This window comes from Protopterus annectens, chromosome 6.part0, assembly GCF_019279795.1.
Source record: "Protopterus annectens isolate FY-2018-M chromosome 6.part0, PAN1.0, whole genome shotgun sequence".
Lineage (NCBI taxonomy): Eukaryota > Metazoa > Chordata > Ceratodontiformes > Protopteridae > Protopterus > Protopterus annectens.
Window position 1 is genome coordinate 1,615,870,690 of NC_056737.1, and position 23,619 is coordinate 1,615,894,308.

Below are 23,619 nucleotides of genomic sequence, written 5' to 3' on the forward strand. Positions count from 1 at the left end.
TCCAAGCAGAACAGCAAGCAATAAGAGTCTTCCAGGTACAATGTGGCAGAGAAGCTGAACCTATGGGCTCAAAAGGAGCCCAAGTCAACTTTTCTAAAACAAAATTAAGGTCCCAAGGAGGAGGAATAAGCTTCCTTGGGGGCCTAAGAAGCAGGACACCTTTAAGAAACCTTTGACCTCAGAGCAAGAAGCCAAAGAAGGATTCAAATGGCAGAAAGGCAGAAATAGCTGACAAATGGGCCTTTAACGAAGAATAGGCCAAGCCAGAATGGAGCAACTTACACAAACAGGAGAGAAATCAAAGGGACCTCCGTGAAAAAGGGCCCTGGTTATGTCCATGACACCAGACAGGAAAATCTCTTCCAATTAGACATCAAAGACTTTCTGGTTGCAGGTTTTTCTTGTCTCCTATAAAACTGTGAGCATGTCCATAAAAAACAGGTGCTTAAAAGTATCAAAACCCTGTTGTTCACAGTGTCAACTGAAGAGTGGACAAGTGAGGATGGAAGCAGTGACCTCTTATCCTGTGTGTGGAAGTCCAACCGGTGAGTTAACTTGTGGTGACACTCCCTGGCCAGATGCATTAAGAGGGGGAACCTCTTGCCTTTGCCTTGGCCAAAAGGGATTCACTAAAGATTTTTAGGGAGTCCAGCTGAATCTTCTGCAGGAATCTTGGAAGTAGGGGAAGGGGAGGGAAGGCATAGAGAAACAACCCCTTCCAAGGAAAAGAAAGGACAACCATCTTCCACACCAGATGACACTGCACTCTGAAACAGAAAAGAGGGAGATGCCTGTTCACCAGGAAAGCAAAAAGATCTACCTGAGGAATACTCCACTGATGGACTATGTCCAGAAACACATCTCTGAGAGGCATCCATTCGTGAGCCTGTGTTTTGGAGCTGCTCAAAGTGTCTTGCCACTCGATTGCGCTCTGTAGGAATATACAATGCCTAAAGAGTTACACTGATAAAGTGCCAAATCACAGGCATGAAGAGCCAGCCTGCAGAGAAGGTAAGACTTTGTACTCCCGCTGCTTGCGGACATCCTACATCACTGTGGTGTTGTCCATGTAAACCTTCAGGGGGTCTGGTGAGAGCATGAGGTGAAAGCCATGAAGGGCCAGAATCAGGGCAAACATTGGGGTATCCTTGGTAGGAAACCTCTATGGTGAAGACTACTGCAAAAGTGATATAGAAGGACATCTCTAGACAATCAAATAGAAACTCATTTCAGGCATCTGTGTCTGAGATTTTTTTTTTTGTTAAGCTCTGTACAGTAAAATGCAACTGTTCCAGTGTAATTTTTTGGCGTATCCAGATGTTACTTCGATTTCACTAAATTACTCTTCGTAAATATTTCTGAAAGCCCGGCATTGAGACCTTTAACTGTACTCCAAAACAGGATTATATCAGGTTAGCTTTTTTCCCACATCTTCCTTTCAAACATTTTCTGTTCACCACATGTTCACTTGTCTGAAGTCTGAATAATAATTTTAATCCATGAAACAAACCTTTCCTCAGGTGGTAGATAAGTAACACTACAATCATCTTCTACTTCAAATTCCAACTAATTAATCTAAAATGGGTGGTACCAGTCAATCTCGATTGTCTGATGTTATGTTAACTAAGGTCACATGTGGTCTAGTTCAAATTTCTAAAACCCTGTTTCCCATCAGCAATCTAAAAATGTCTCACCATCGTAGTATGGCTCTGTCCTCTATACGTATACGAGACATTTTTGGTGGATTAGTGTTAAAATCTAAGTACCATACCACCTTGTAGAAATTACTAATCTACCCCCTCCCCCACCCCCCAGTATATACACAGATTTTATCATTAAGGTCATACTCAGGCACCTTATCTCTCTGCTTACCTACCTCCTGACTCTGCAACAGCTCACCTCAAATTACTGGAAGGCACTGGATAGCCATCCTTTTAAAACCTATTACACTATGCCTGCAGCTCAGTCAGACCCCAGCACTAACACTGGTCCATACAGTAGGTGTGGGTGCACTCACGAACAGTACATTGTCAAGAGAGAGTTCAAAGAATCACTAAATCACCTCATGAGTGCTTACACTAACCACCAAAGCTGAAATTCCATTTTTTTCTACAGCAGTTAATCCTAATCACCCCAAATGAGCCAATGCTAGAGACACATGACAGACACTGAATCTGGGCATGTGAAAGTGCCACACAATAGAAGCTCTGACATGCATTTCACAAGTACTTTCCAGCGAAAATCATTTCACTAAAACTGTACTCACTTGTGACAGAAATGCATCATAAAATAAAACATACCATGTACTGTATACAGACATAACATTAAGTACATATACACTAATCCACAGCATATCCATTGGAATTATAATTCCAAGTAAAATCAAAATGGGAATAATGGAGTTGATGCACTTTACTGTTTCACGGAGCTCTTCTCTGAAGAGTTACTGTTACGGTGTGTGGACCAATATCACTGCTCCAGCAGGTAGCAGAGCTGCCTTCAATACTAGGAAGAACAAAAAAGATTGTGTTCCAATACTGTCACTGCAGTGTAGTATCATGAAGCTGCTGCACATCAAATGTGCCATCCCTCACAAGAAACATCAAGTCTCATCTACCCATCTGGTACCATAGACGGATATAAAAAATGCAGTTATCAAGAAGATTAGCGGGCATATATTAAAAACATATAGCAAAGTGTACATCTCAAAATGTCTAAGCAAACCATTCCCACTTTTGTAACAGATGCACCAGTTTTAAAACACTATCACTAAAAGCTAACATGGCTATCTCAGGAAGGGTTAGTGCCATCTAATTTCAATATTACACTAGGTATTCGTGTTTAAAAAACATGAATGACCCAGTCAACACTGGCAGCGAAGTTGTTACAAATCATTTTAGTTTTAGTCCTATTAAACATTTATCTTGATAAATATCCAAAGATGGTTAGCTCTCAATAAACTCCTTCCATGCCTTGCTCAGAGTCAGATAAAAAAAAAAGGGGGGGGGTCATGAAAACAATTCTGCATTTTCATCATTGCAATGCATTTGGTGAATACCCTGGAAGCTAAAATGTGGCTACTGGGGGGAGTGGGGAACTCCAACTTGGCAGTGACCAATTCCCTTGAAAAACAAAACCTACAGGAGCACCACTTCCTGATCTTTATGTGCAACTAAAGGTCCTAAAAAGTTGAATGAACACATCCAGGTTCCATTGGACAGCACAGAAAGAATACAATAAAGGGTAAAATACAGTTATGTAAGTTGCACTTACCATACAAGTAGATGTTTGAATGATAACTTCAGCAGTAGCTTTAGTTATACAGGTCATATCCTGCCAAGGATAACAGCTTGCCAACATCCAAATCTTCACATCACCTTTCATTTGTCCAAACTGTCAGGCAGTTACAGCTGAGCTGACTAAAAGCCACGTTTTGAGAAAAATCCCTTCACAGCTTTCCTGCCAGCAGAAACAAGGAGGCTGAGCCCTGAAAGGACAATGCTAGGGGAAAAAAACTAAATGTTCATACCCAGGCATACAAACACACACCCAAAACATCACAAAATAAACAAAAAGGGGATGGAGGGAGGAAACGGCTACTGCAGCAGTGCTCATTCTAGCATCTACTGTTACAGTAAGTTCAACTTACACAAATGCACTATGTTCATTATATTGATCACTGCTGCAGTAGACTTAGCTACATGGGTAGATATCTTAGCTAATTACATTTGGGAGGTGGAAGAAGAAGCCCCTGCAGAATGTCCAAATCATGCTTTGCTAGGACCGGAGAGAAGGAATCAAGGTTACAGTGCTTTATAAAAGTATGTACAGAGAACCAAGTCATGGTTTGTAGAATACTTTTAGAATCTAACCCTTCCCAAAAAGCCAAAGATGATGCCAAGGCACTGGCAGACAAGGCCTTGACTGCTTAGAACAGTTTTGTTATGGAGAGAACAACAAAATGTAACAGGCTTAGACAACCATTTGGAAATACAGTCTGTTTTGATACAGGTTGTCCCCTTCATTCAACCTTCATAAGAAATGAATAACCGATGCAAAGATCTGAAAGATTTAGTTCTGTCAAGATAGTACCAACTTTGTCTGAGGACATCCAAGGTATGGAGTTATTCTTTTTCACTCATTTTTAGGTTCTGGAAAGAAAACTGGGAGATGGATAGTTTGACAAAGTAAACTTGGATAGCACTTTAGGCATAAAAGAATGATTAATTCTCAAAGAACCCCTATCCCTATGGAAAATGAGAGAAGTTTGACTTATCATAAGAGCATGCAACTCTTTACCCTTCTTGCAGAAATCAGAGCAATCTGGAAAAAACTTTTGCATGTTAAGAACCTCACAAAATCTGCCAGATTAACTGACTGAAATGGAGCAAGTGTTACTTTCTCTACCTCAAAATTAAGATCCTAAGGAGCAGCCACCAGTTTTCTCAGAGACCTTTTATGCAAAATCCTATTAATGAATATTCTGGCCATGAGACTGCACTGAATGAACAGGATCCATGAGCAGATATGCTGAAATGGCCAATAAATGAATCTTGACAGAAGGATAAGAAAGGCCATACGATAGCAACTCTCATAGATACTGTGGAACCAGAGAACAACTAGCCCTGATTGTGTACTGGTAATGTGGTTGGCACCAACTAGAAAACCTCTTCGTTTGCTAATACACAATTTTCTAGTAGGAGGCTTTCTTGCCTCCATTAGCACCTGCTGCATGTCCTCAGTAAATAAGTGGTTAAAAGGAATTAAGGCCCTACTATCCAGGCAGTCAACTGAAAATGACTGATGCTGGAGTCCATCAAACACCGCTATTCTTGTATGACTATATCCAGTCTGTAAGGAAGCTTGTGGTAATTGCCACTAGTCATTTTCAAAAGGAGGCGGCACCACCGTTACCTGGGTCAGAAACAAGTCACCACAACGATCTTGGGGTATTCCTCCTGCATCTTCAGAAGTACCCTGGACATCAGTGGAAATACATACAGGAACATTCCTGTCCAAGGAAGAGAAAAGGCATCTGTCTCCCAGGTCTTCTTGCATGATTCCCGGAACAGAATCTTGCCAGTTGAATGATCAGAGAGGGCAAAAAGGTCTACTTGGAGTATCTCTGCACAGATGGATCAAATCTTGGAAGACACCCTGATCTAGTTCCCATTCATGAGGGTCTGCCCTGGTCCTGCTCAGCTTGTCGGACATGCAATTTTGTTCTGACAGAATGCAGGATGCCCATAGAGTGATATTGTGCTAAGAAGCTATATCCCAAACTAATACAGCTAGTCTGCAAAGAGGATACCACCTGGTTTCTTTTTTCTTGTTGAAGTACCACAAGACTTTGGTACTGTCTGTAACCCCCTTGAAGAGGTCACAGAGATTAAAGATAGTTTAGTGTAAGCATCTCATTGATATTTATGTGCTTGTGTCTGTTCTTGGTGTTCCATACCCCATGCACTTTTATCCTTCCTGAAATTGTTCCTCAAGCAAAGTCTTAAGCATCCGTGGTGACTGACTGCTTTGGAGCATGGATGGATAAGGGAAGATCTAGATTTAAGAATATCCGTTGTCTCCACCAAAAGATTTATTTTCTGACAAACCTCAGTACTGGGATTTGAAAAGATAAAAGGTGTTGATGATGGGACCAAAGAAATTTCAGATATCACAGTATCTCTCTCATGTGGAGTCTGGCCAGGGATATCATGAGAATCACAGATGACACAAGATGCAAAATCTTAAGGTATTCCCTCACAGTAATCGAAGTCAGAGTGGAAAACATTACAAACTGATCTAGCTAAAGATCTATTTTTTTTCCTGAGGAAGAAAAGCTCTTTGAACTGGGGTGTCTAAGTTGATATCCCAGGAGCACAATCCTGTGTGAAGGAGTCAAGAAAGACTTCTGAATGTTCTTTTGGAATCTCAGCTTGTGTAAAAAATCTCTCACCTATCAGCAAAACACTTTGAAAAAAGACTCTACACTGATAAGCAATTAATCTAAATATGGAAAAAAAGAGCTGTAACTGGAGGTAGACACTTCGTGAACACTCTTGGAGCAGTGGATAGTCCAAAGGGTAATGCAGAGAACTGATAACATTGTCCAAACACACAAAACTTTAACCCATTCACTCCAATGGAGCTCAGGAAGTTTGCACTGCAACTTCCAATGGGAGGAGCCTAAGCCTTTTGACAGAATAAAATGTTGTCCTCATATTTCAATTTCAAACAAATGTTCTTATCTCTGCAACCATAGGGGGTACGAAATTAGTATAAATGGCAAACTCTGCAACGCAAACTATTTTTTTTGTGGTAGTATTCTTTAGGATCTAGGTTTTAAACCAAATTTTATAAGTCACAGTAACTATTACATTTGTAATATTTTGTAAACAACTTACAATATTCTCAGCAACCACTCAGGTTACACACAATGTCATTAGTATTTTATTCATCTACCTATGAGCTTTCATATGACACTAAGGAGTTCTGTGTTACTTGGTTGTTGAGATATTTATAAAAATGAGAAAATATATGTATATAAATTAATATAAAAAACAAGAGTTAAGTATTCACCTGCACTACAAAAGAAGTCAAATATTAATACAGCTGAGTTATCACTGTGTAAGCTTTAACATGAAATATTTTATAAACCTTGTACATAGTATGATTTTGGAATTATTGATACAAATATGAACAAGTAATATTAGATGCCTACAGGTATCAGTAGGAGTTAACTGCAGATGCACCTGGAGGCGTCACTCGGATGTAATAAATTAATAAACATCTGAAGTCTGAATGAATAGGAATGTAATGCTAAGCGTATTTTAATTCTAGTGTTGCCAGAACACTTGAAAGAGGAAGAAGAGGTAACAGGTTGTGAAGTGATACCATTCTGAACTTGGACAATATCACAAATTTTAGGGAAAAAAAGATTCAGAACTAGTCCCCAAGCATTTTCTCTCTCTTGCAATAGGAACATCCTTGAATAAAAAACATTTCCCACCTGGGAAAGAGGAATTGGTTCCATCACTTCTTGGGACAGCATGTGATAAACAGGTGGAAACAAGAGTCTGATCTGGAGGATGAAGACTGACCCCCTGGAAAGGAGGAACTTCTTCCCACTGCCATTTGTAACCCTGATGAATTATTTTCAGAACTCATTTGTCTGAAACAATATGTTGCCAAAATAAAAATGGAGATTCAGACTTTCAAGGGGCCAGTGTGGGGGAAATTTACAAGGTCTCGTGAACAGAATTTAGACTTGTTGGACTGTCCTTGGTTTTGGGAGGTTCCAGATTTCTCCCTTGCCATTTCTTCTTAAACAGCTGTTTACCTATATTTTTTGACACTGTTTACTCTGTTTTTTGCCAAAACTGGATGAGAAGATAGAAAATCCCTGGGAAAATCTAGAAAAGGAGGGCTGAAAAGTCAGATGATCTCTGAATTAGCTTGCCTCTTTCATCACACTTTTTATCACCTCTGCAGCAGAGGTGGCAAACAATAAATCTCTATCCAAGGAAGAATTTAAACATTAATTTTTAACATCTGGGAGGTTACGAGAATGCAGCCATGTAAACCTCCTCAAAACAGTACCAATGGCTATAGCCGTGAAAAGTATCAGATTCATACACACACCGTAAACAATGAGTACTGATCTGTCCAACACAAAGAAACTTAAGATCTGAAGTAATTGACTTCATTTGATCATCAACCTCTGGGTTTCGGATCTGGACCGGATCCGAGACGGTAATTTCACCAGCATCAGATCCAAGCTCCAAGCTCCTCCCCTTACCCATAATACCAATGCACCTCCTTCCTTCCCTCAGATCTCGTTTGCTGCGGCTTCACCTACAACGTGATCCCTTGAGCTCCAGGCTGGTAGGACAGTTTTGGAGTATTTTCTTGGTGTGTGTGCTTAGTGCTTAGGTAGATCTTTGTCCCCTTTCTTTCCTTAACCTCCTCTCACATTCTCCATTAAGTAAAAAGAAACTTTTAGAGTAGTGTGTGTTTGGTAGTGTAGTGTAGTTTAGTGTAGGCCTTATTTCCCTTTCCCGCCTCGGATTTGAGTGCGTGTGGGTGTGTGTGTGTGTGTGTGTGTGTGTGTGTGTGTGTGTGTGTGTGTGTGTGTGTGTCTGTGTGTTGGGGTTGCGTTTTCTGCTTTTGGTACCTTGTACCTTTTGGGCACATGATGTCAGATCAATAGAAGTTAATCTTCAGGAAGTGCACAGAGTGTGGCTATAAGCTGTCACCGGCGGATGGCCACACTCTGTGTGCTGTATATGTTTGGGGGCAGCACACTTGTCGTCGGACTGCTCCATATGTACGGGGTTTAACCCCAGGGCCCTGAAAGACCGCAGGGCCAAGCTGATTTTAAAGGGGCTTCTCCTTTCTACAGAGACGGCCACCTCCTCGCCTACTGTTTCTGCGGTCAAGGCTTTGACCACAACTACCTCGGCCTTTGTGTCCTCCCCTCCAGGCCGGGACTCACCATCCTGACCAGAGACCTGGGGAAAGGAAGTCTAGGAAATAGACAGAGAGAGAGAGAAAAAGAAAAGAGAAGGAAGAGATCCCCGGAACACTTAGATCCGGCGGGTCCTCCTTCCAAGCTATTTGGGCCAATTTCCCCTTGGCTCCATTCCCTGAGGTTTTCCCTGGAGCCGACGGAGGTTCGGCCCCCTCCTAGGGCTTCCGTGCACCATCCTTCCTGGCTGGCATCGGTGGCCTCTTCAAGGTCTATGAGATGCTTAACAGAAGCCGATATGGATAGAATGATGCGAAGGTTTATTCACACCCGGTTGCAGACTGGGGTCTTGCTGGCACCCTCTCCCTCTGGAGGGGGACGCTTACTATCGTTGCTTGCCCTACTTCTCCTTCTCTGATCCGTCCTCTGGTATCTGAGTCCCTAGATCTGAGAGGTTCAGGAGTCAGGGGGCTGGCGCCAATGGTACAATCTACCTCAACGCCGGCAGTTACTTTAAGCATGTCGGGTCCGACCGAGTTGGATCCGAGCTCTCGGAGCCGTAGCCTGGGCGTCAGATCTGAGGGGTTGGGTTTTTCTCTGTCGCACCTTCAGGATTGGCTCTGATCCCAGTGTCGGATCTGGGGAGAGCGTCCTCTCTTTCTGTGGAGGCTCACTCCCCCTCAGTATTTGACGTGGTGGAGAGAGTTTTCTCACATGGATCGAGGCCCCTGACCATTTCCTCAGAGTCTGCCCCGACCCCCTCTCTTCTGGGTGTGCTTTCTGCCATTTTGCCCATGCACATCCTCTCTGGAGAGTCCCACCGAAGAGGTTCCTCACAAGTGCAAATGCAAGAGGAGGCACCTGGAGTCCCCCAAGTCCCTCACGGAGGATACTGACTTGGAGGAAGGCTCCGCAAGATCACCCCCCCCCCCCCCGAGTATGTCTCCTTTGGAGACATCATGGAGAGCCTGCGGCAGCAGGGAGGTTGGTCCGCCCCCAAGCCTTCTTCAGGTGAGTCGTGTTTCTAGAGGATTCGACACGGGCCCATCTACTTCACGGGTGCCCCCCCCAGACCCCCTGGTGGACCTAATTACCACCAGGCATGGAAAGAACCAAACACTATGGAGCCAATCCCAAAACATCCAGATAAAATCTTGAGCCCCCCAGTAGACAGACTGAGCTGGAACAAAGGGTCCCCAGTGGATGCCATGGTGGTAGCATCTACCACGAAGAAGGAACTGGCTCAGGAGAGTTCCACGGTCCATCCCCCAAACCGAGAGTCCAGGACGATGGACCGGTTGGGAAAGTGGATTTATGCTTCAGCCACCTTTTCTATAAGGGTACTGAACTATATGGCCCATGTTACCAGACTGCAGCGTGACCTGATCAAAGAGTTCACGGAGTCTCTCCTGGAGTCCATGTCACCAGAGGATAAATGCACTTTCTCTACAGGAATGACCACTCTGAAAGCGGTTACCAACACGTCCATGTGATTCCTTTCGTATGCCACCGAAGTAGCAGCGCAGGCAGCTGGGTCCGGGATTGCTATGAAGCGACACGCTTGGCTCAGGCTATGCAATTTCGTGGAACCCTTCAAGGCGTCTTTTGCGAACGCTCCCTATGACGGCTCTTCCTTGTTTGGGAAGACGGTCCATGACAAACTAGTCCAGAGTGAGAAAGACGGGAATACACTGTCTGTCATCAGGATCCGCTTCCTAACCCCCAAAGATCCTTCTACAGGAATCAGTGGGGGCAAAAGAAAACGTGGCTCCGGAAGTCTCAGTATTCCCAAGACACTCAGGACTCCCTTTCCCCTAGAGGCAGATAGGGACAAGGCAGACGCCGGCCCTGAGGCGGGGGGGGGGGTTCCGAAGAACTTAGGGTCTCGAGAACCGTTCTCAGACAAACCCGCGCAGCAGCCCTGAGGGGTTGCCTGACAGCTCTGCTCTGGAACCAGTCGGGGGTAGTTTTTCTATGCACCTGATGGCGTGGGAGTCTCTGTCAAAAGACCTTTAGGTGCTCCAAATAATATCCAGAAGTTACACAATTCCCTTTGTGACACGTCCCTCTCCCCCAAAGCACCTCCTGGACGTTCCACCCGCACAAAGGGAGGCAGCAGCGATCTAAGTAGAAAAGCTGCTAAGCAAATGGGCCATCCAGCCTGTCCCCCCCAGATCACTCTGGATCAGCCATCTATTCCAGGTTCTTTTTGGTGCCAAAAAATATGGGGGACTCCAGGCTGATTCTCGATCTTTCCACTCTGAACCTGTCAGTTGCCAAAGAAAAGTTCTGGATGGTCACTTTACAATCCATCCTGCCTTATCTGCAGGAAAATGACTGGATGTGCTCAACAGACCTCCAGAATGCATACTACCATATAAAGATGCACAGACACTCCAGGAGTTTTCTCCACTTTTGGCTAGGGGCCAATCACTACCAGTTCCGGGCCCTACCCTTCGGTCTCACCACAGCCCCCAGGGTGTTCATCAAGGTCATGGCAGCAGTAGCGGCTTACCTGAGGCTTCAGGGCATACAGGTCTAGCCGTACCTGGATGACTGGCTCCTTGCCGGTCCCACCAGGCATTTACTCTGTCAAGCTAGGGATTATTTCCAGAAGTTGTCCGACTTGCTGGGCATCACTATAAATATAGCCATGTCCTCTCTAGAACTAGTCCAGGCCCTGGACTACATAGAGGCAAGAATAGACACATTGCAATCCAAAGTCTGTCTCCAGAGCAGGTTAGGAGCCTACATCTTCATGTTCTTACTATTCTTCAGTATCCCTTTCCCCCAGCCGCAGTGGTGTTAAGAGCCCTAGGATCCATGGCAGCCATTATCACGCTTCTTCCTTGTGCTCGTCTTCCCATGCGGGTTCTGCAGTGGATGTTGGCAGTCCAGTGTTCCTTATTGGATCAGCCCATTGACTCATCCGATTCGCATAAGCGAGGCATGCAGGAAGTCCCTCCTCTGGTGGCTCCACTCTCTGGAGATAGTAGAAGGACGGTCCTTTGTTGTAGCCTCTCCCCAAGCCATGGTGACCATAGACGCCTCCTGACTAGGATGGAGGGGCATTACTTGGGCAGGACAGTCCAAGGCACGTGGTCCATGAATGAGACCAATCTGCATATCGATGTTCTGGAGATGAGGGCGGTCTTATTAGTGTTGCAAGCTCTTCGTGCCTTTCTTCCTCTGGGAACTATTGCAATTCAGACAGCCAACATGTCAGTGGTCTGGTACATCAACAAACAGGGAGGAACCAGTTCCTACCCCCTTTGTTGAGAGGCCATGAGAGTGTGGGAATGGGCGATCTCCACCAACCGTTTTCTGCTAGCACCACACATTCCGGGTCGGTCCAACATACTAGCGGACAGACAAATTGAGCAGAACTATCCTAATGCCTTATGAGTGGTCTCTGAATCCTTGTGTAGAAGAGCAGATCTTCCTCTAGTGGGGTTGGCCTTGTTGCGATCTCTTCGCATCTTGTTCCAATGCAAAGTGCAGTGAGTTCTTCGCTCTGATCCCCCCACAGGGGGAATCCCCCAGAGACGCTCTGGTCCATGTTTGGCCTCTCGGTCTTCTTTATGCATATCTTCCGTTACCCCTCATGACAAAGTTTTTACAGAAGGCTTGTCGGTTGGGGCGCAGTCATCCTCATTGCCCCATCCTAGTCTCGCCAGATCTGGTTTCCCTGTCTGTGGTCTCATCTGGTAGCTCCTCCTTGGATCCAATTCCGGATGTTATTTCGCACCCATCGGGGATTCCTCTTCCAGACCTGAGCAGTCTGAAGCTCATGGATTGGCTGCTCCAGTTTCATTGATTGCCAGAACTCCTGGACTTTCTTCCCTGTTAGGTCTATTCTGGTGGCAGCCCATAAGTCATCTACCAGAAAAGTTTACTGTAGCAAATGGAAGCATTTTTGATCTGGGCTTCTCAGGATCTAGATCCTTTTATGGCTCCAGTGCCAGCGTTTTTTGAATTTTTAGCACACCTTTTCCAGCAGGGCACCAGCTCTTCTACGGTGAAAGTTCAACTGGCTGCCATTTCTAATTTCCATGTAGATGAAAACATGAGGTCGTTGGCTTCTTCCAGACTTTGCAAAACCTTCATTAAAGGACCTTTCTTTTAAGGCCTCCGGTTAAGGACTCCACTCCTCCTTGGGATCTTACCTTAGTTTTACAGGCATTAGTTCCTCTGCCCTTCGAGCCGGCTGCCTCTGTGGATTTGAAATTTTTGTCTTGGAAAACAGCTTTTCTAGTGGCTATCACTTCAGCTAGGAGAATGTCAGAACTTCAAGCATTATCTGTTAAATCCCCTTATATAATTTTTCATAAAGACAGGGTCTCATTTCAAACTAATCCTTCCTTTTTGCCTAAAGTGGCTTCAGAATTAAATATCAAATCAATCAAACAATCTGTCTATCTTTTTTCCAAATTTTCAGAAGAAGGGGGAATACAAACTGCATTTGTTTAGATGTACATAGGCAGTTACGTTTCTACTTACATAGGACTAAGCCCTTCGCAAGTCTGACCAACTGTTCGTGTCCTTCGCTGACCTTTTCTAAGCAAACCAGTTTCTAAGGTGACAATTGCCAAGTGGATTATCCTTTGCATTCTACAGGTTTACAAAGATAAAGGTATGCCTATTCCGGGGAGGGTTCATGCCCATTCTACCAGGTCCACGGCTATGTCAGCTGCTACTTGGTCCAGAGTATCCTTGGACGATATTTGTTCAGCGGTTACTTGGTCCTGATCTCATACTTTCATTTCTCATTATAAATTGGACATGGTTTCCAGAGGGAGAGCATCCTTTGGCTCTGCGGTGCTCTGGAATATCCTTCCATGAGGGCCTCCCAAGGTTATGGTAGCTGGGGACTCTGTCCCACAGGTTGATGACCAAATGAAGTCAACTACTTCAGATAAAGAAGTTATGTACTTACCATAATGTTCCATCTGAGTAGTTAGACTTAATTTGTCATCAACTGTCCCTCCCTCCTTCCCCCTGGCCTTGTTATTAGGTTCATTTATCTGAAGTAACTAAGAGATAGTGCCTTTGCGGCTCTCTTTTGTGTTTTTTCTTGTTGGTCAGGTTTTTGCTGATCGGGCTCATTTGTTGGGTGGCAAACTCGATCTGAGGGAAGGAAGGAGGTGCAGTGGTAATATGGGTAAGGGGAAGAGCATGGAGCTCGGATCTGATGCTGGTGAAACTGCCATCTCGGATCCGAAACACACAGGTTGATGACAAATTAAGTCTAACTACTCAGATGGAACATCATGGTAAGTACATAACTTCTTTTTATTTAAAGCATTTTTTCCTCACAAGAAGAAACTACATACAACATCCCTTGTATATTCACAATTTGGAAGAATTAACTTTAATGTATGAGCCTGACAATTCAAAATTCTGAAAAATCAAAGATGTAGTAGTATACACTTTTTCCCATACTTATGAATAATTTCCCCATCTTTATCAGAAAGAGTAGGATTGGAATTAGAATGCTTATTAGCAGTAGGATCAACTAAAGCTATAGCTGCGGGGTCAGGTTTGGGAATCATGTATAAAAATGTAAAAGTCTAAGGAACTTTATACATCCTGGCTCTCTTTTTAGGGGCAGCTGGCTGACTATCAGGAAAATTGAAGGCAGTAACATACATCCTCTAAAGCAGACATGAGGAATAGTATAGGTTCTGGAAAATTATTCTGTAACAACTCTTAGTATTTAATTTTAAGCTTATTCATACTCTCAGTATTTTCTGAGGGACTGAAAAACCTCAGTGCTCTCTTACTGAAAATACTGGCACATTCTAGCAATAGTGTCAGAGAAAGAGAAGCCCCCACAGGGAGAATCAGAAACTGAGCGCTCATCTGAGTCTGAATCAGAAATCTGAAAAAAATCCATTATACAGCCCTGAATCTTCCTGTCCAGATTCAGAATCTTGAATTTCTTCAGGAAAAGAGGAATCCCACCTTCTTATATCAGAAACTACTTTACAAGAAGGATCAACTGCCTGTATGAAATCCCGAGTTAGACCCAGTAAACTACTCCCATCCAATGGAAACTGAGGAGGAGTAGATAATGCTTGCTTTTTGTGTTACTAATGGCAGCAGCAGCTTCCCCAAGGATAAGCACAAAATTCTGACCCAACAGGGAAACCTTCTCTACTCCCTTTCCCAGGACCAAAAAGAGAGTCTCTCTCCCTTTCCCACTAAGTGGACCCAAACAGCCGCAGAGGATGTGGCTAACCTCCAGTCCACAGTGACTGTAGGTGCTATACCAGAGGGATATGAGGTAATAGACGAGTTATACAACTAATGGCCACAGCAGAGTGAGTGACCTGCGACTTATGCAAATTACTAACTAGCCTGCTGTGGTGGCAAAGATTGTTTGCTTACTTTTTTCTTTTGGTGGGTGGAAGAAGGACCGGCTGTGGGACCAGTAATCTGCTCTACGTTCAAGCCAAAAATTACATCAGCCCCAAACAAGAAAAATACACAATTTCTCAACAGAAAAAATGTTTAAGTTATTTTACACTACTTTAAAACTGACATATAAACAAGTGCTCTGTTTAAAAGTATATTACTGTCTCGAGACAGTCTATTACAACACAACACTCCAAGAGGAAAGCAATAAATCAACACCAAAATTAAGAAAAAGGATGTTTTTCCCCCCAAAATGAATTTATCTGACCAGCAAAGGAAGCACAAGCTGACCATTGAGCCTCAAAAGCCTCACAGAAGCATAATCTTCAGTGACAGTAAAGCTCTGAAGGGCTTTGCACCTAAACTTGTCGTTTAGTCAGCTCAGCTAGAGCTGATTGACAGTTTCAGCATGTGGAAGGCACCCTGGAGCTTTGGAAGCTGGACAGCTGTTATATCACTGGCAGGATATAGCCCATATAACTAAGGCTACTACTGCAACAGCGATGAATATGATCAACATCCTTAGCAGAGGGACTATCTGGGAAAGACAATATTTAGACTGCTGCCATCCACATCTAGCTAAAGGTCCTTCATTTCTTTGGGAAATAAAAATTATTCTGAACATTATATCCTAGTCCCCCATGGTCTGGTAGGATCACAAGATGGCTCTGCTTGACAAGAATTTTTGAACTCCCCTTTCATGCTACACTTTTCTGAAAGGAAGAAACCTCCAACCATAGGAAGTAAACACAGAATGTAATCAAGGCTTTTGCCTAGCACTTTCACTGATCCACAAGCTTGGTTAAGTGGACCAATCCACTGCATGAAGAGAAATTTCACCTCCTACCACCTCTATCCACAGGTGATGAGGCAGACTGGAATTGTAACCTCTTTGAGGTTGCCTATGGCTGCCATGAAATTCCAACACTATCATACTCTGAACTACCGTCTCTTCACTACAGCATTTTATTTTGTTGTTTTTTGTACTTTCCAAGTTTTTGTATACTCTGAACAATCACCTTTGCTTCAAAAACCAGTAGGGGAAGACTGTTGCTTCACATGTTGTAAATCCTGCTGTAGACTCTGTGAACTTCTCAAATGTTATGTACTATCTCGCATCCAAATTGTTTAACTTGCCTTTCTCCACTACTAAATCCACTTCTATAGACTTACTCTTTGTTTTTAAAGAACACGCTACTTATTATAACCTAAAGGTTTTTTTTTTACTGCAATTGCAATTCTTTTTTATTACTGGTATTCAAATACTTATTTGTCATAATGTCTGCTTATTGGCAATGTGTTGCTATTTCTAGAATGTGTTTTCATCTGCTGTGGAACATTTCTCCCCAGGCCTCTGCTGAAAAAGGACCATTGGCCCAGTTGGACTTTCCCGGTAAACAAATGTAAAATAAAATAAAATAAATAAATAAACTTTGGTAAAAGTACTGTAGTCTAGTCAACTTATCAACACTGTAGGTGTTCAACTGTAGTCACTGTTACAGAGAACTCTGCTGCAGGTCGAGATTCATATCCAGCCAGGCATTCACAGCCATCTACCCTTTCCTCTATGCCAGATGACTTCATCTTTGCCATGAATATATCCATGCACCTGGTATAAAGAAGGTAGACGAATGGATGGCAATCATAGATTCTTTCTTGCCCTTAAACTGAACACATTAGAAATGTCCACAGAAAGTACAGTTGTGTACAATCTTACCATAATGGTAGATGTCCTTCTCTTCACTGTTGCAGTAGTCATAATAATAGGGATCCCTGCCAAGGGCGGCCCAACGCCTGGCCAGTATACCAAAGCATTTAGGTTGCTTTAAAGTAAGCAGTACATCACATGTATGGCCCTCGGACATAAAGGTGACATCTGGAGGTACCATCCTAAGAACTGACAGCCCCAGTAGAAACGCCAGCTCAAGGAAGAGAGAGATAATCAGTACATCCAGAAGAGAAATGGACTAGGGGTGGAGGGATGGAGAGAATTCTGCAACAGTGAAGAGGAGGACATCTACAGTTACACAACTGTACTATGTCCTTCTCTTCACTCTTGCAGTACTCATTACAATAGGGAGAGTGCAAAAGCTCAGGAAGAAGAAAGGAAGGAGGAAGACCAGCCACGCTCTATAGAAACCCAAGAAGGATGGCCCTAGCAAAACCAGCTCTAGCTCTGGAAATTCCATCCAACTTGTAGTGCTTGGGAAAGGTATGCACAGAAGTCCAGGTAGCTGCCTCAAGAATAGAGTTAGTATCCAAACCCTTGAAAAAGGCACTAAAAGAAGCCACAGCTCTAGTAGAATGAGCCTTAACAGAAGAAGGAAGGGATCTTACCATGAAAGGAACAACAAAAAGAAATGGCTTTAGAAATCCAAGAAAAAATAGTCTGCTTGGACACAGCTAATCCTAGGAACCTAGGATGAAAGGAAACAAAAAAAAAAACGATCAGATTTCCTAATAGTCTTGGTCATACCCAAATAAAATCAGAGTTGTCTATGCACATCCAACATGTGCAGCACCTTCTCACTGGCAGATTGTGGAGAAGGGAAAAAAGTGGGCAAACAAATAGACTGACTCAAGGACATCTCATTCACCACCTTGGGCATAAATGAAGGATTAGTACACAAGTTCACCCTGTCCTTATGAAACACCAAAAAAGGAGGACAAGCCATAAGGGCCTGAAGCTCAGACACCCATCTGGCAGAAGTAAGGTCTGACAAAAGTACAGTCTTCCAAGAACAATGTTGCAGGGAAGCTGAAGCTGCATTCTTCAAAAGAAGCCCACATCAATTTTTCCAAAATAAATTTAAGATCCCAGGGAGGAGAACAGGCTTCCTGAGAGGCTCAATATGAAGGACGCCTTTAAGGAATTGTTTAGCCTCAAATCTAGAAACTAAAGGAGGAAATAAACACAGACAAGCAGAGCTGATAAGTAGGCCTTAACAGAGGAATAAGCCAACCCAGCATTCAGCAATTCATACAGATAAGAGAGAACCAAAGGGACAGCCACAGAAAGTAGATCCAGGTTACAAGACAGACACCAAATAGAAAACCTCTTCCACTTGGATAAGTAGGATTTCCTAGTACTGGGTTTCCGGGCCTCCTGCAGGACCCTAAGCCTGTCTCAGAAAAAAGGTGTCTATGTAGAATCAAAATCCTATCACCCACAATGTCAGCTAAGACTGGACAGATGGTGACGGATGAAAGATCCGAGCAGGTACACCCTGTGAGGTAACTTGTAATGACTGCCCTTGGCTAAATGCAGAAAGGGAACCAATGCTATCTCGGCCAAAAGGGTGTCACCAACAAGATTTTGGCAGCATCCTGTTGAATTCTGAACAGGACTTTTGGAATGAGGAGAAGGGGAGGGAAAGAGAAAAGAAACATTCCCTTCCAAGAAAAAGATGCGGCATTCACCTTCCAAACCAGAGAACATGGGACTCGGGCACAAAAAAGAGAAAGCTGTTCAGAAGGGAGGCAAAAAGATCTATCTCAGGAGTACCAAATTGTTGGATAATGTCCAGAAACACATCCCTGTGAAGAATCCATTCAGGGGATTCAGTTAAGGACCTGCTCAGAGTGTCTGCCATAATATATTGACCTGAGGGAATGTTTAAACAGCCTGAAAAGTCACTTGATACTAAAAAGCATGTTTCCATACCTGGAGTGTCAACTGGCAAAGATAAGATCTCTCCCCCCATTTGTACACATACCACATCACTGTGGTATTGTCTGTAACCAGCTTGCGAGTTCCCTCTCTTCAACACTGATGTGCTCTTTCTGTAGATGAGACGACCACATCCCCTGCACCTTTAGGGAGCAAAAAAGCTACTCCCCATCCTATGTCTGAAGCATCTGTGAACAGCTCCTGAGAGGGGGATGAAAAGGGAGCCCTGGATTTAGAGACAACTGGTGAATACACCACTGAAGTTCCTTCTTGAGACAAGGTACAGGAGGAACTACAAACTTTAGGGGGTGTGCATATTGAAGCCAAACTGGCTTGCGAAACCACTGAAACTTTCTCATGTGGGAGTTTGGCCAGTGGGAGTATAGGAATGATGGAAGCCATAAATCCCAGAGCTCTCAGAAACTCCTTGGTTGTTAGAGTGGCCAGAGGAAGAAAAGTTTGAAAAAGTGAGTGTTGATGCCTTGGGAGGAGGCAAGGATGCCAGTATAGGCAATCTGGATCCTGCACCCCAGAAAAACATGGTCTTGAGAAGGAGTCAGAAAATACTTTTTGAAGTTTACTGTGAGCCCCAGGCTTTGCAGAAGGGAAATGGCAAAATGAAGATTTTGCAACAGGATCTCTGGAGAGGATGCCTGAAAAGTACAATTGTGTACACTTACCATAAATGTAGATGTTCGAGTGTATTCACTGTTGCAGTCATCACATTTAAGTTATCTGTTTGCAGTAGCCCTCAGTCAGCCTGATTATCAAAGTCTTGGGTCTTGCGTCGGTTGCTGTCGCATCTTCATTGACGTCAGGTAGTCAGGGGTATAAAGCATGCAGCCGACGCCATTACATCAGTTTTTCTTGCCCCAGATGTCAGGTGCCCCCCTAATGAGAAGCAATTAAATACATACATATATATATATATATATATATATATATATATATACATACATATATACACACACACATACACACAGGGTTATAGATTATACCTCCAACAAAAAAAGCAAATACACCAAAAAGCTTTTAAGCATAGTAAAGGAGTGTAGAGGTATAGCCAAAAGAAGTCAGGGGGCTGGAGGGAGGGTAACCAGGACTGCAACAGTGAATACGCTCGAACATCTACATTTATGGTAAGTGTACACAACTGTACTATGTTCTTCGTGTTTCACTGCTGCAGTCATCACATTTGGGTAGATTCCCAAAGCTAAGGATGGGAGGAGGAATTTAGATAGCATTAGGACCAGCTATAAGGCCCTGCAAGACTGCAGTGGCAAAGCCAGCTCTGGATTTAGAGAAAATTGACAAATGGTAATGCTTGGTGAAAGTATATACAGAACTGCAGGCAGCAGCTTCTAGGATGTCTCTGGTAGGGACACCTCTGAGAAAGGCTGTAGAGGTAGATACAGCCCTGGTTGAATGGGGTCTAATCCCCTGTGGGATAGGTTTTCCACGGTGCTTATAGTAGAAATTAATGCAATCCATTTAGAAATGGTTTGCTTTGAAATAGCCTTCCCCTCTGCCCCTGCAGCAAATGCCACAAGCAGTTGTTCAGATTTCCTTTGAGGTTTAGTCCTATCCAAGTAAAATCTAAGTTGTCTGTGCACATCTAAGGAGTGCATATCCGTTCCCCTTTGTTCTGTGGATTAGAAAAGAAGGTTGGCAAATGAATGGATTGATTAAGAGCCACACTGGATACCACCTTGGGCATGAAGGAGGGATTGGTCTTGAGGGACACCCTGTCTGCATGAAAGATGATGAAAGGCTCCACTGCCATAAGGGCCTGTAATTCAGATATCCTTCTTGCTGAAGTGACTGCTAAAAGGAAAGCTGTTTTCCAAGAAAGGAATTTTAACTCTGCACTTGCAGCTGGCTCAAAAGGGGCAGAGTGAGTTTTTCCAATATAAAGTTAAGGTCCCAGGCTGGAGTTGTGGTTCTTCTGGGGGGTCTTAAAATTTTTGGCCCCTCTGAGAAACTGCTTGAGCAGTGGGTGAGAAAAGAGGGGTGGTTCTGTGTTGTAATGAGTTGAAATGGCTGAGGCGTGAATTTTGATGGAGGAAAAGGAAAGGCCCTTGTGAAGCATCTCAGTTAAGTATTGAAGAATCTGAGGTAAATTGGTGCTACAGTGGCCATCCCTTGAGTTTGGTTCCAGGCACAGAATCTTTTCCATTTTTCAGCATAAGATTTCCTAGTACTAGGCGTCCTTGCATCCAAAATGACATCCAATACTTGTTTACTGAGGGATGGTAAATGAAAAGTACAGTTTTGTACCTACCATAAATGTAGATGTTCGAAGATCCACATTGCTGCAGTCCTTACATATGGGTAATCCGCTGTCCTCGGTCGGCCCGAATACCAAAGTATTAGGCTGACGTCGGTCAAGGCGCTCAGATCTGACATCAGAGCGTCAGGGTATTAAAGCGCATGACCGACGTCATATCCTCAGTCTTTTCTTGCCCCAGATGTCAGAAGGCCCTAAAAAGAAAGGCCACAGCCAAAAATAGAATACTTCCCAAAAGGCATGTACAAATAACAGCTACCACCCAAACCATACAACCATTCCAAACTACAGAGGGAAGGAGGGAGGAATTGGACTGCAGCAATGTGGATCTTCGAACATCTACATTTATGGTAGGTACAAAACTGTACTATGTTCTTCATCTCACATTGCTGCAGTCCTTACATATGGGTAGAATCCCAAAGCAGAGGTAAAGGGAGGCTGGTAAAATCATAAAGCATTGGGAGCTGCCAAAATGCCCTGTAAGATTGCAGTGGCAAATCCAGCCCTAGATTTGGAAAAAAGAGGAAGGTGGTAATGTTTAGAAAAAGTATGCACTGAACTCCAAGTAGCTGCTTCCAAAATGTCTTTAGTAGCTACTCCCCTCAAAAAAGCTGTAGAAGTGGCAGTAGCCCTAGTGGAGTGAGGTCTGATTCCAGCCGGAATCTCCTTACCATGATGAGAATAACAAAAAGCAATACAAAAGCCAATCCACTTAGAAATAGTTTGTTTTGAAACAGGTTTCCCCTGAGAACCCAAAGCAAAAGAAACAAACAACTGCTGAGACTGTCTGAACCCTTTAGTCTTGCTGAAATAATAACGCAACTGCCTGTGAATATCCAAAGTGTGCAAAATTTTCTCCCCTTTATTTTGGGGATCTGCATAAAAAGTAGGCAAATGAATTGATTGGTTCAAGGCCACATTTGAAACCACTTTAGGCATAAAAGTAGGATTAGTACGCAGAGATACCCTATCCTTATGAAAAATTAGGAAGGGTTCAACTGCCATAAGAGCCTGTAATTCAGAAACCCTTCTAGCAGACGTAATGGCCAACAAAAAAGCAGTCTTCCAAGACAAAAACTTTAACTCAGCAGAAGCTGCAGGTTCAAAAGGAGGTAAAGTAAGTTTTTCCAACACAAAATTGAGATCCCAGGCAGGAGTAGGAGCTCTACGTGGGGGTCTTATGTTCTTTGCCCCTCTAAGAAATTGCTTAAACAAAGGATGAGAGAATAATGGAGGGTCACAGTCATAGTGAGCAGAAATGGCTGCAGCATGAACTTTTATAGAGGAGAAAGACAAACCTTTGTCTAATAATTCTGTAAGATATTGAAGAGAAACACTTAAATTAGGCCTGGAAACATCAAAGCCCTTTGTTTTGCTCCAAATTAAAAATCTCCTCCATTTATCAGCATAAACTTTCCTTGTACTAGGCCTTCTGGCCTCCAAAATAACATTCAAAACTTGTTGTGGAAGCTGCGACCCTCCAGGTTCTAGAACAGAATACGCCAGGCTGTTAGATGCAGGGACTGAATCCTGACATTGAGGAAATGATTGCCCTCCTGTGACAAAAGGTGCGGAATCGAAGGCAAAGGCCATGGAGGCTCCCGTACTAAACTCCTCAGCAGAGGGTACCAGTGCTGTCGAGGCCAATCTGGAGCTATTAGTATCATGGAGGGCTTGTCTTGTCTGACCTTCAAGAGTACCCTGGGGAGGAGAGGCAGAGGCGGAAAGGCATAGACGTGAAGATTGCTCCAACTGAATGATAGAGCGTCCACTTTCCAAGCTGTGGGATGAAACATTTTTGTGCAAAACTTTGGCAACTGGAAATTTAGTGGAGAAGCGAACAGATCTATGTCTGGAGTTCCCCATATCACTGTCAATTTTCGAAATACATGAGGATCCAATTTCCACTCGTGGGGATCCACTATCTGTCTGCTCAAAACATCTGCTAAGGAGTTCTGTGCTCCTGGTAGAAATCTCGCCTGAAGATTGAGGTGTAAACTGAGAGCAGTCTCCCACAAAATCATTGCTTGCCTGCAAAGAGGGTACGAATGGGTTCCCCCTTGCTTGTTGATGTACCACATGACAGTTGTGTTGTCTGTTAGAATCAACACTTGCCCTGGGTGAAGTAAATCCTTGAAAGCCATTAATGCAAATTGGACTGCTAACATCTCCTTCAAGTTGATATGTAAATGTTGAAGTCTGGCAGGCCACGTGTCTTGCACCCATTTTCCATTGAGGTGTGCTCCCCAAGCCTTGTCCGAGGCATGTGTCGTTAAAATCTGACTCGCCTCTGGTCGGGTCACAGAGAGTCCCTTGTTTAGGTGACATTCCTGAGCCCACCACAAAAATTCCTTTTGAATGCAAGGTATTATTTGAATGACAGTGTCCAGATCTTGGCAGTGTTGTGTCCATACATGTGTGAGATACCATTGTAGCTTCCTCATATGCAGTTTGGCATTGGGAAGCACCAGAATACAAGATGCCATGAACCCCAAGGCTTGAAGGACTGTCCTTGCAGTCAGCCTGGACCGTAGAGACAATTGATGGAAGTAAAGAGTAAGGTTCTTTTGCTTGTCCGGGGTCAGAAAGGCCATCTGGGAAGCTGTATTCAGTCTCACACCCAGAAAGCACATTTCCTGAGAGGGTACTAGACTGGACTTTGTTTCGTTCATAGAATACCCTAGGCACCTTAACACTGCCATCACATACTGTAGATGATGAAGAAGTTCGTACTTGTCTTGAGCAAGAATCAGGCAATCGTCCAAATAAGGATAAATCTGT

At 43.6% G+C, this 23,619-nt stretch overlaps 1 protein-coding gene across 1 annotated transcript in view; it reads right to left on the reverse strand.

Annotated features, from left to right (window-relative positions):
• The window catches only part of NDUFA10 (NADH:ubiquinone oxidoreductase subunit A10), a 440,169-nt gene that overhangs the window by 259,782 nt on the left and 156,768 nt on the right, over positions 1 to 23,619 (reverse strand). The window lies entirely within an intron of this gene.